The sequence below is a fragment of the Electrophorus electricus genome, chromosome 20 (assembly GCF_013358815.1).
Source record: "Electrophorus electricus isolate fEleEle1 chromosome 20, fEleEle1.pri, whole genome shotgun sequence".
Lineage (NCBI taxonomy): Eukaryota > Metazoa > Chordata > Actinopteri > Gymnotiformes > Gymnotidae > Electrophorus > Electrophorus electricus.
In genome coordinates this window covers 6135838-6148337 of record NC_049554.1, presented here as the reverse complement: position 1 = coordinate 6148337, position 12500 = coordinate 6135838, and the positions used below count along the sequence as shown (strand labels likewise).

At 46.5% G+C, this 12500-nt stretch overlaps 1 protein-coding gene across 8 annotated transcripts in view; it reads left to right on the top strand.

Moving 5' to 3' along the window:
- LOC113580750 (chemokine-like protein TAFA-1) overlaps window positions 1–12500 on the top strand; it is a 140518-nt gene that overhangs the window by 102371 nt on the left and 25647 nt on the right. The gene's annotated exons all lie outside the window — the stretch shown is intronic.

The window sequence follows — 12500 nt, the reverse complement described above, 5'->3', positions numbered from 1 at the left end:
CGATTTGTGTGTGTGTGTGTGTGTGTGTGTGTGTGTGTGTGTGTGTGTGTGTGTGTGTGTGTGTGCGAAGGAGAGAAAACAGACCCAAGAGGACATGAGAATGGGAGCATGTTCTGCTTATCTGCAGTGTAGCGTGCAGCAAAGGAAAACAGACACAAAGGCTGGAAAAACATCACAGACGTTATTAAATATGGAAAAGGAAGCGTTCTTCCGTGCACTACAGCAACGTACATGACTCGCCAGGAGGAAGGAGGATGCGTGAGACACATGCTTTTACAAAACCTCTCCCAAAGATTGCCGCGGGAGAGAAACGTAGCTGCAGAACTTAGCAGCTGCAGTGAGGCTGCTGTGAACAGGAGGAGACAGGGATGCAGTGTCATGCCACACACAGGTAGCTTGGGTCAGGAGAACTCTGAGGTGGAAGTTAGCCAGGAACTGAGAACTGGAGCTGGAGCGACCTTGGTGTCAGTGACCTCTGGAATGCCGTGGGTCACTGAGCGTGCTCAGAAATTAAAGTGCTTCAGCGACAGAGAGGCTGAACAAAGTGAGACTACGAGTCGTCCATTTAAATGACCAAACAGCCTGGTCAAAGAGAAAGAACCGACAACAACTATGACCACGAGGACGCAATCCAAAGGAGGGGCTGCCCGACTGATCTCAGAGCCAGACCTCGTGAACCGAGGAGCCTGTTCGTGGGACACACTGCACGCCGTTACCTCACGAGGGGACCGTGTCGCCGTCCCATTGCCCATTTAAATTACACGGCTGGGGTTGAAGTTTGAATAAATATAATTCCAATAACTTGAGGCTTTTAAATTTGTCTAATCACTTTTTTTAACTTCATGTTGCTAAACGTTGGTGTAGGAATCACAGCAAACCGCCCACTCCAATTACCTCGGTTAAAAACTACATGCCACTTCATTGGGGTTATATGGGGTCACGTGGTTCAGTCCAACCTTCTAACGGTCCAGATCTAACCCCAACTAAAGCGCCACTCGTCCTGTTATTTCTGCTGCCTGTGTGCTGTTTGCTCTCGGGTGCTTTATCAGGTTAGAGTCTGGCCAGATGGTACCTGCATGGTTTTTTAAAACGTGTGAAGAGAATCTGCAGAACTCCTGTGGATGTGTTGTTATTCTGTGGTGGTATGAGGGGATAGTATGACACACACACACGTGTGTGTGCGTGTGTGTGTGTGTGTGTATGTGTGTGCGTGCGTGTGCGTGTGTGTGTGTGTGTGTGTGTGTGTGTACATAAATAAAGTAAACAAACCAGGTCTGTGTAGACTCAACTGTGTCTAGGTCGCTGGGTCTGTCTGAAATACATTCCTGTTCTCAAAGCTAAAATAACCTTCTAGTTTGCTATAGGCTATATGTGTGTGCGTGTGTGTGTGTGTGTGTGTGTGTGTGTGTGTGTGTGTGTGGGTGTGTGTGTGTGTGTGTGTGTGTGTGTGTTTGCATGCTCTGCAGTTAAGAATGTTCTGTGGAGGTAGGGCATGTGGATGTAAACTATAATAGTCGTGTGTTTCCTTGACTGTGTTTTCCATGTGAGCACCTGTGAATATCTGGTGTTGCTTGGCTGGTGTTAGCCCACAAGGGTGTCTGCGCTGTACGGATCTTATCTGTCCTGTGTGGAAGACTCGGGAGATTCTGGACGAGACCAAACCCTCTCATGCCCCACTGCTGTATCAGTGCATGTCTGTTCTCAGTAGGAGTAAAAACATCCCTCTGCTTACGTTGAGTGTAGACCAGATAAAGCCCTAAAACAGATTTGAAATTTGGATTTCACTGAAACCTCAGATCTGCTCTTTTGATACCATCGAAGGCCTGCTGAAGGTCCCTGCAGTGGTCTCCGAGGCAGGGGAGGATTATATTTAGCTCTGAGCTGACATTTCTCCTCACCCAATCCAGTGTCTCTGTTTTTGTTGCTCTGCCTCTCTGGCTTTGACTCGGGCCGGGCGCGGGACTGGGCGCGGGACTGGGCGCGGGACCGCCTCGATGAGCCTAGTGCTTCTTCTCAGTGCTAGCCTTGGGCGCTCGCAGCCGCTGCGTCGTGGGTGCGCGAGCTGACGGATGTGCGTGCGGGCGTGCATGGGGCCGCCCGGGCGCCCCCTGCTGCAGCACGTGCCAGTGGCTTGTCGGAGGGTGAGGAGACGGACCCCCCTACCTCACCCAAGCAGCACTGGAGGGTGAGCAGGAGTGAGGCCTCCTGACGGTGAGTGAGAGAGTGCTCACCTCATGTGTGTGTGTGTGTGTGTGTGTGTGTGTGTGTGTGTGTGTGTGTGTGTGTGTGACAGAGAGAGAGAGAAAGAAAGAGAGAGATTGTGGGTAATTTTATTCCATGTCAGGTTTTCCCTGCATAGATATTTATGTTAGGAATGATAATATTTTCCAGGTTCCCACAAGACGAACAAAGCATTGTTTTTTTAAGTAAATCTGTTCTTTTGGGCTGCTGAGGTTGAGGTTACGGTTCCAGTCATCGATAAGATTAGGCTCAGGGTTGCCAAGCTGTAGCTCGGTGAAAAACACAGGTCTCCACAAACCTTGCACATGTCTGCTATGACCAGTTCAGGGCGAGAAGACAACACATATCCACTACCAACCGAATTTGAAATGGCCAAATATCATGGCAGATACAGCCCTGAATGTATTATGCATGCTGTACGTGACGCAAATTCGAGATGTCGAGTTTCAGACCAGACGGTGGAGAACTGAGGTCCAAAACAAAGAGCCTGTAAAATATTCCATATAATCTGTGAGTCATGTACTCTCAAACAGAAAGCCTTATTTATATTTACAATAACCTCCACCTCTTAGTGTAACTTAGCCCATAACTTTCCGTTATGGAGTTAGCCTAGATTTCTCGGCACAAGCTGGGTTTGTTTCAGGGCTGTGTGAAATATGGGGGGAATTATTCACGGTTCAGCAGGGAACGGTGTGTGCAGAGCACTCCCTCGTGATTCTTTATGTCCTAAAAGCCATCGTTTGACTGCGTTGGAGTTTGTAGGGAGCAGCTTCGTGCAGAGCTGTGCTCAGCCCACCTCACTGGTATTTTAATCAGGGCGTGCGGTCTAATGCCCGCCAATGTAACTCATACATGCCTTGGGACAGGTGGTCCCTGTCCGCTTTGACGGTGTGTGCTGATCTGAACTGGAGCTCCTTACCTCTCTTTAACTCAGAAAGGCCTTCTAAAAACCATGCCACGCAGGCATCGGACATTGGGAGGTTCAGCAGCTGTTCTGTACACACTGAGGGTCATTGTGTGCAAAATGTTTCGTTTCACGGGCGTTGGAAAAGCAAAGCAACTTACCCAGTTGCTTAGGAGCACACATACAAGCAAGCCAGAAAATGTTAGCTTTCGGCTGTGCTGTTTACAAACAATGCTAGCATAAACACATTTTAAAAAGGCCAAAGATTGCTCATACCCTGTGGTGGCATCACCTTTTGTGACATCAGCACAGTGGCATCACCTTTTGTGACATCAGCACGGTGGCATCACCTTTTGTGACATCAGCACAGTGGCATCACCTTTTGTGACATCAGCACAGTGGCATCACCTTTTGTGACATCAGCACGGTGATGTCACCTCAGCCTTCTCCTTGCACACATCAAGCCTCTTCTTCCACTTCAAAGTAAGTGGAGTGACTCTTCTGAAAGTTACAACTTTAAAGTGTTTCTTTTGTTTAAAATGTGATGAGAACCTTCACCAGGTTCTCTGCTGCAGTGCCACTGCATTTCTCAGGGTGTGCTGTTTCCAGGCCTGCATTTGGTAACGCTGATAAATGAAGAAAGAAGAAAATTAAATCACATCTGATCCCAGGACAGTCATCATTTCTCTTCTTGTCCACAAAATATTTTTGGTTGTTTGTTTTGTTTGTTAGAGGTTAGAGTTTCTGGTAAACACCAACCCCCTTGACATATCGGAATAATAAGGTCTGGCTGGAAGGCTATCTACTGTTCCCAGCCGCGGATAAGAACGGGAATAAAAACGCATCTCTTCCTTTTCTTGGAACAGCGACGGCGTCCGCTGTGAGCTTCCCCGGATTTCACTTATTGTTAGATTTATTTAAACACTCGTAAACGGTGCCTCACAGAATAATTGAGCCAATTAAAATGAATATTGAAAAATGTACCAGTTAAGGAGGAAGGAGTTTCTAACTAACTAACTGGTTGGAAAGAGAGAGGCCATAAGTTTGAAAACTGTACCATACCTTTCCTCTGGTGTCTAAATAAATCAGTCAGTTATACAAATGCAAAATAAGCATTTGATTTTCTTTTTAATGCCTGCTGTGTTGTAATTAAGAGTTGTTTGACTGAAAGCTCACCACTAATTTCTCCAGCACGTTATGATTCCTGGGTTTTACGGTGGTATGTCGCCACATAATGGCTGCAAGGGGGCGGTTGTCACACACTGCGTTGATTAAGGCTTAGCCAATACACACCCCAGCCACTGTTCCCAGTATAATGGTCTGGGAGCTGTGGTTGAGGTTACGGTGTCTCAGTGGTCAGAAACCTTGGTTACGACCCACTGGTTTATGAGTTTGGACACTAGCTGATGGTTTCTGCATCTGAACAGTTGAGGAAGGTGCTCGGCACCTGCCATCGGTGTGACAACACTCTAGCAAAATGTTCAAGTCTGCTTGTCATGTGTTCTTGCTGACCTGAGCTCAGATTTGTCATTTTTACTGTAATGGCTAAGATTACTGGGTCAAGTGGTAAAACTGATGCTGGATCAGAATAAAAAATCCACTGACGTCTCGGGATCTTGGACCATTACTGTCTTTTCTGTAGAAGATATATAACATTACCTGTGTGTGCATCTCATTGGTGAGAACACACAGCTCAGCCAAACTGTCATGAAAGACTTGTGTGCAATCTGCTGTCAGAGACGGAACCGAAAGTACTCTGGACTTGCAGACATACCGAGTGTGAGACCTTTTGACTAATGCACAATTAAATGAGAAGTGAGATATACAAAATACACGTAATACACAGTTACTACGTTTATTTATGTGTTTATCTCATCTATGGCACCTAGCCCTCTGTGTAATGTTTATCTGCATAGAAGGGTATTCCTCAAAACAAACTTACTCAATAACCCCGACTTATTTCAACAAATCTGATTCATTTTCATCTGTTTCATTCATATGAAGGAAGCCGATCTTGAGCGCTGCTCAGTTACCATGGCAACATGTGCTCGCGGCAGGCTGGTTTTGAAGTTTCGGCTCAGTGGACATGGCTTCATACCTTCCTCCTCCACCAATCACGAGTGTCGTTCCACAACAGTCTACCAATCATGAGTGTTGTTCCACCACAGTCCAGTCCAACAGACTTCTGCATACCTACAGTATCATGTTTATGATTAGGTCTGTTAAAATACATGCAGGCTAATGAACTTTGACATTAAACATGTACTTTAAAAATAGACAATAGGCTACAGGCAGTAAGTTAATATTCGGCATACAAATTTGGTTTCACATATTTAAATAAATGATTAACAAAATGGACAACCAACTTTCCAACCTTGAACGTTGTGTAGTCTGTGTGTAGGAGTTACATTATAACCCTGAACATTGTGTAGTCTGTGTATAGGAGTTACACTTTAACCCTTAACCTTTTGTAGTCTGTGTGTAGGAGTTACACTATAACCCTGAACGTTGTGTAGTCTGTGTGTAGGAGTTACACTATAACCCTGAACCTTTTGTAGTCTGTGTGTAGGAGTTAAACTATAACCCTGAACGTTGTGTAGTCTGTGTGTAGGAGTTGCACTATAACCCTGAAACTTGTGTAGTCTGTGTGTAGGAGTTAAACTATAACCCTGAACGTTGTGTAGTCTGTGTGTAGGAGTAACACTTCAACCCTGAACCTTGTGTAGTCTGTGTGTAGGAGTTACTCTATAACCGTGAATGTTGTGTAGTCTGTGTGTAGGAGTTACACTATAACCGTGATCGTTGTGTAGTCTGTGAGTAGGAGTTACACTATAACCCTGAACATTGTGTAGTCTGTGAGTAGGAGTTACACTATAACTCTGAACATTGTGTAGTCTGTGTGTAGTTACTCTCTGAACCCAGCTGGCAATACTGGGTGCAGTACTGGTGCAGTACTGGTGCAGTACTGGGTGCACAGTGCTTTGCTGGTTTTCCTTTGAGCTGTGATTACTTTTACGGGCCAACAACATGTTCTTGCTGTCAGTGAGGGAGGGCTGATAACTTGTTTGTCTTTTTAAATTGTATAGCGGTTCAGTGAATGTCTGTTATTCCTTTAGATTGATCCGTAGTCTGGGTTGAGTCAAAGAACAGCTTTCATTTCACCCGGTGTTTTAAGCGCAATTGGTGCCATAGACTACACTTATAACAGCTCTGTCAGGGCCTGCTGAGGCAATACCATAATAGTCCTCATGTGAATTCCCAATCATTTCGGAGCAGAAACGCAGCCTATAAGTATGCTTGTGGGTATACTGTGGTATTAATCCATCAGTTCACAAGGCTGTGTGTGTGCGTTGTGTGTGTGTGTGTGTGTGTGTGTGTGTTGTGTTATCTTTTTTCCCTAACGCCAGCGCTATTCCTGTTCAATAGGCTTAGATTATATGAAGACTGAAGAGCACATCCCTTTCAGCATTTTAGATAGAGCAGCCTGGCTCAGAGCATGACTCAGCAATAATTTTAGCACACTCACTCACACACACACACACACGCACACATTCTGGCTTCAAGCTCCTCCACAGAAACCTACTCCACTGCAGAAGACCTTGTGCTTATTGCCAGCTACGCCAACTCCCCGTGCGTGATCCGGTTGCTTCGTGCACGTATTTCTCGCTGAGCGTAGTAACAGTAGTAGTGAGCATCTCATGAGTCTGAGTGCACGAGACCCACGCATGCTCCTGATTTCAGCAACATTCCACTCAGAGCTGATGAGGACGGCTAACGCACGCGGAGCGACACAACAGATGGGCTAGGCCTCTAACGGAACACCTACAGAGTATTTCTCGTAAATAAATGTCACTGATGTGGGTGGTGTGTGTTTGCGTCAGTTCAATGGACACTTGCTTGTTGAAGTATTTAAGTTGTTATTTTGAGAAGCAATTATTTTCCCCAGTTTTGCGACGTAGTCACAGAGTCGAGGGAGTAGTCACCCTGGAGAGGACACAGCACTTCTCTGTTACGAATTTATGAGGTATTTGAATAAAGTTGAGGTTTCTTACGTGTTTAGATTGTCTCCTTTCTTCTCCCATAGGGAGGTTCTAGTGAATTCTCTTTTGAGTGGCATTCATTACCTTGTTGGCGCTGGAAACCTTTGCAGAATCGAACTGTACCTGTATCTTGTCCGTGGAGCACTCGGATCCTGGAGTGCAGTGGCAGGGAAAGATCACTCAAGCTGTTTCATGTTTCCCAACACAGAACAAAAGTGACTTAATTAACTGATTCTTGAATTGCTTTTGCATAAATTCTGCGATAATCAAAGTTTTGCTCTTATGACAGTGTGATATAATCAAGGTATATGCTGTGGTGTCTGTTGAAATGTATGGCATTCAAAATCTTCATAATTTTAGGAGTCATTTTTCATTCTTGGTATCTGTTGTTGTTGTTTATTTGTTTGTTTGTAACTGAGCAGACAAACTCTTCACACAGGAGCTCAAGTCTAATGATTGAGGGGAGAAGATCAGTAGTGATACGACTTCCTGTTCCTTCTGGCAAAATTTCAAAATTTGTTTTGTTTCAAAGTTGTTCTTGATCCCGTGTTAAAAATAATAGTAATACTGACATGTGTTGCAGCTCTGCGTTAGGAGTTATTGAATCCCCCTTTTTGACTGCACAACCCTATAGAATATCATTACCTCTTTTTGTGCTTTTAATTGGCTGTTAAACTAACCCAGAATAGCCGAGGGCCATGGTGGGTGTTCAAATTCTGTCTCAGCACAAAAAACGACTCTGACCTGATCAAGTAAGACTTCTCCGGCAAAGTTTAATGAGCTGAATCAGGTACACTGGCATGGAGCTGATGCACGACCTTTGACCCGTGCATAGATGCGAGCAGAGTAAGAAGAAAGCAAGCAGGCACTGGTTTCTTCGATCGTAATCACCACGGGTGAACTGGCCGCGCTGGTCGTGTCCAGACGCCATCTCACTCTGTCCCGGTCATGCCTAGCTTGCTTCAACACGCCTCACGGTAGGATAGAATAGTCTTTCTTTAAACTGAGAGGTTTGTTGCTATGCTTGTCATATCAGCAGAAAAAAAGAAAAAAAAAAACTACATGAGGTGAGGTGGAGAGAGCCTAACGTGAGATTTCAGGGGGAACTTTTTGCACCTGAATTATGTTGCTGTTGCCAACATACCTATACATTAAAGACGAGAAATCTGCAAAAAGCTGCAGGCTCCGTATGCTGTAAGGCTGGAGAGTTACAGAGTGTGATGAGAGACACAGGGGCGTCTGCCTCTCAAATCTGAGTTTCTGTCAGTTTGTAAAACCCTTGTTTACCGAGTGGGAGACACAGAGGACGACAGTGAGGAGGTGCCGGCCTCCTGGCAGACGGGGTGCAGGGTGTGAATGAGTTCAGGGCCACCGGCAGCGTTTGGTGGTGGTGTGTAGAGGATTCTCGTTTGCCACCAGTTGCCAATCCTCACGCCTTCCTCTCAGCCCGGAGAGAGGATCACGATCCACCTGACCCACACACACACACACACACACATACACGACATGTAGAAGCATGCATACGGAACACACACATAAAGTCATGGGTGCTAATCCATGCTACCTTTCAGAAGACAAACACATGATATACATGCAACAACAAGCACACTGTTTACACCTAAAATTCCATCTCAGTGATTCCTACTGTAACATGTAAACTGCTCTGTGCACAGCTGTGCTCAGATCCCGAAGGACACGTCACACTTGCCAAGCCGCCTTGTCTTGGAGTCAGAGAGCAGAACCAAGAGCCAAGGCCATGTGGGAGATGAACCCAGATTCTGTGTCAAGCGCAGGACGCGTTTAGCAAACAAGCCTTGTTCCGTAAGCCTGCCCACGCTGCAGCAGTAATGGTAATGACGAGGTAACCACACAGAGCCTGGGACAACACAGGGATTAACATCCCGCCCCTCCGCAGGGCGCCTACCGCTCAACTCACTCATCGCTGGGCTGAAGCTGAAGTGCAGTGATGTGAGAGGAACTCTGGGAGCTCTCAGGTGTTTCTTCATTTAGTAGCACACCTGGATGGACTGGCTATGCAGTTAGCAGTGTCAGTGGAGATCTGAATGAATCGGTGTAGTGTACTGGGTACCCACGCTGCCTTCCAAACTGGGATGTGGTCAAATATGTAAATAAACCTTAAACCTGAGGTGTGGGCAAATATGTAAATGAACCATAGACATGAGGTGTGGTCAAATATGTATGTAAATGAACCTTAGAACTGAAGTATGGTAAAATATGTAAATGAACCGTAGTCCTGAAGTGTGGTCAAATATGTAAATTAACCTTAGAATTGAGGCGTGGTCTTATATGGAAATGAACCGTAGACTATAGGTGTGGTTGAATATGTAAATGAAACATAGACCAGGGGTCTTCCCCAGGTTGTGTCTCGGGATTCTCCTGGATCCGTTCTGCCTTTCATTTTCCTAATCGTGGTTATCAGAGGTTAAGTGCATCCCAAGTGTCTGCATTTTTGTTTGTTTGTTTTTTTCATTGTGGTTTATAGCGTATAAGAGTCCCAAAGTGATCACTGGGCACAATAGCAGCCCCTCGGGGTGGGCAGTTAGCCTTTATGGTGGGCATTTTATGCATAGCCATTAATGAAACAGGACTTCTGAATGTGATTTGTTTGAATCGCCTGGACCCAGTGAGAGTTGGGGTTGCCAAACTCCTAAACTGATTTTTTCCAAAAAGAGTACAGGACAACAAGCGACAAACGATGCATGTCCGTGATAGCATCACTGTCCCTGCAGGTCAAGACGACCCTTTTCCCTGTTTTCTGTCTCCTTCTGCCCGCGGCCCACCCTGAACGCCGTGCCCTGTCCACCTCCTGTGCTGCTGTAAATGTAGGCTGGCCGGCTGGAGGCTGGGCGTCTGTCGAGTGAAGATAAAGTGAGTTTTTGTAGGGCTCAGGAAAGGCGGCTGGCTAATCGAAGGTCTGTCTGTGGCAGTCCCGATGTCTGGAGCAGCTTGATGTTTTATAATTGTGTGAGAGGGACAATTCCATGGGCACTGGCATTAGTAAGAAGGCCTGGAAACAGACTGGCCTTCTGCCACTCCAAGTCTCTCCCTGATTCTCCCTGCTTTTCCAAGTCTCTCCCTGATTCTCCCTGCCTCTCCAAGCCTTAGACCCTGCCACGCCAAGTCTCTCCAAGCCTCTCCCTGCCACTCCAAGCCTCTCCAAGCCTCTCTCTGATTCTTCCTGCCTGTCCAAGCCTCCCCCTGCCTCTCCAAGCTTTACCCTGCTTATCCAAGCCCCTCCCTCTCTCTCCAAGCCCCTCCTCTCTCTCGCCAAGCCCCTCCTCTCTCTCCAAGCCGAGCTCTTGTTCTGCTCCTTCTATCTCTCTGTTAGATGTGTAATATATGTTTCTGTGTTTCTGCTACTGTTAACACCACAGTTTCCCTCAGGATCAGTAAAGGTCTGTCTGTCTGTCTATCTGCTCTGTCTCCTCTCAAGTCTCTCCTACTCTCTCCTCTCCTCACCTCGGTCTCTCCTCTCGGTCTCTCTTCCACCTCCTCTTTTCTCCATCTTCCTTATCTTTTCCTCTCACAATGGTATCAGGAAGACCCTGTGGGCCAAACTTCTCTCTCTCTCTCTCTCTCTCTCTCTCTCTCCCCCCTTTTCTATGACTCCTCATCCCTTCTGCTTCACCCTTTATCTCCCTGCCACTCTTCCGGACTCATCCATTCTTATTTCAGCTTTTTTATCCTTCCTGTGTCTTTTCTCCCCATTATGTCATGGGGGGGTCCTCTCTGCCGCAGTGCGTGTCCCAAAACCCTGCTTGTCCTGTGCCATGTGTGTGTGTGTGTGTGTGTGTGTGTGTGTGTGTGTGTGTGTGTGTGTGTGTGTGTGTGTGTGTTTGTTTCTGTAGGTGTTCTGTACGTGTGCATTTTGGTCAGTCAGCGTGTGTGTAGGTGGCCATGTGTAATTGTGACATCTGTTTCCCAGCTTCCTGCATTGACACATACACACACATTGTATACGAGCACCATACCCTTCCTCAGGCCTGTAGAACTCTTCCTCACCCCTCTTCATCGCCAACCTGCAGAGGAGCCAAACATCATGCCACTTAAGTTAATCAACACACTTCGAGAGCATTTTGCAGGGCGCTGTAGGAGAGTCTGAGATGTTCACGTTAGAGTCCTTTTCACGAAGGCCACATTAACGACGTTAATCTGGTAGAGATGGAGCCACATTCACAGCTGGGATCCGCTTTCAGGATCTTATTACAAGCCAGTCCGGAGCTACGGATGTACAGGGCATGTTCTCCAGGGTTAGCTGTGAGGCCGCTGGCACAGAGAGTTTGCTGAACATGTGTAGAGCGTGGTTTTCTGGGGCTGGTACGAGAAGCAACATAACAGCCCTCGCATCGAGTTTCCCAACAGAAGGATGTAAGTGTGTTGCTTTTGTCCTGGTTGGGGGAGGGCCTCACAGGCGGGACTTGGGGGCGGGACTCGGAGGCAGGGATTGTGGACCAACCCCGTGCTGAAGGACTGATAGGGCAGGTTGAGAAGGCATGGAGGAACACACTGCAATGGGGCGGGTCCATCATTAAGACTGATTAGTGCGTAAGGTTAAGGGTGTGTGTGTGTGTGTGTGTGTGTCCAAACCTGACTGAAAGATCCAACCCAGCAGGTATAGCATGTCTCTGAAGAATGGAGTGGGTTTTCTCCTTTGTCAGGGTACAGTTGAGTCTGTGTAGGTGCCAGCACACCAGAAGGCAAACACTGCCCCCTTACCCCCCAAACTTTCCCACCCCTCTACTGGTATTTAGTGATATAAATCTTTCTCCTGTTCTCTTTATATAAACCATCTGTCCCTGCCATAAACCTCAAACTTGTGAGATTCTTCAGCAAACAGGACTTTTTACATTCGCCTACTGTGAAATGTTTGTGTCTTCCGAGCGTTTTCATTTATTTACTTCCTGAGAAGCGATCTAGACACAGCTGCCGCTCATGCGACAATGCTACGTAGCATTGTGTTCGCCGTAGCTGACGGGAGTCCCTCTGGTGTGGTCATGCTGTTTTGCCTGACTGTGGTTTGGATATCTGACTGTGGTTTGGATACGATTGCTCCATTTTGATGAAGTGTTTGGAGGGTTTCATGCTCTCCCGCCACACAAACTTCGTTTGGCTTGGATTTAACGCTGAGCAAACTCCTCTGTGCTTTAATTTGTACTGTTTGACCTCTAACCCTTAATTGTGTTGCCATTTCTCTGACAATACGACTTAATCTAAGACGTTCTGCTGAAAACCTGCAGCACACACATACTTATGTGAACTTCTGAAAATAAAAATGTCTGAAAATAAAAATGTGC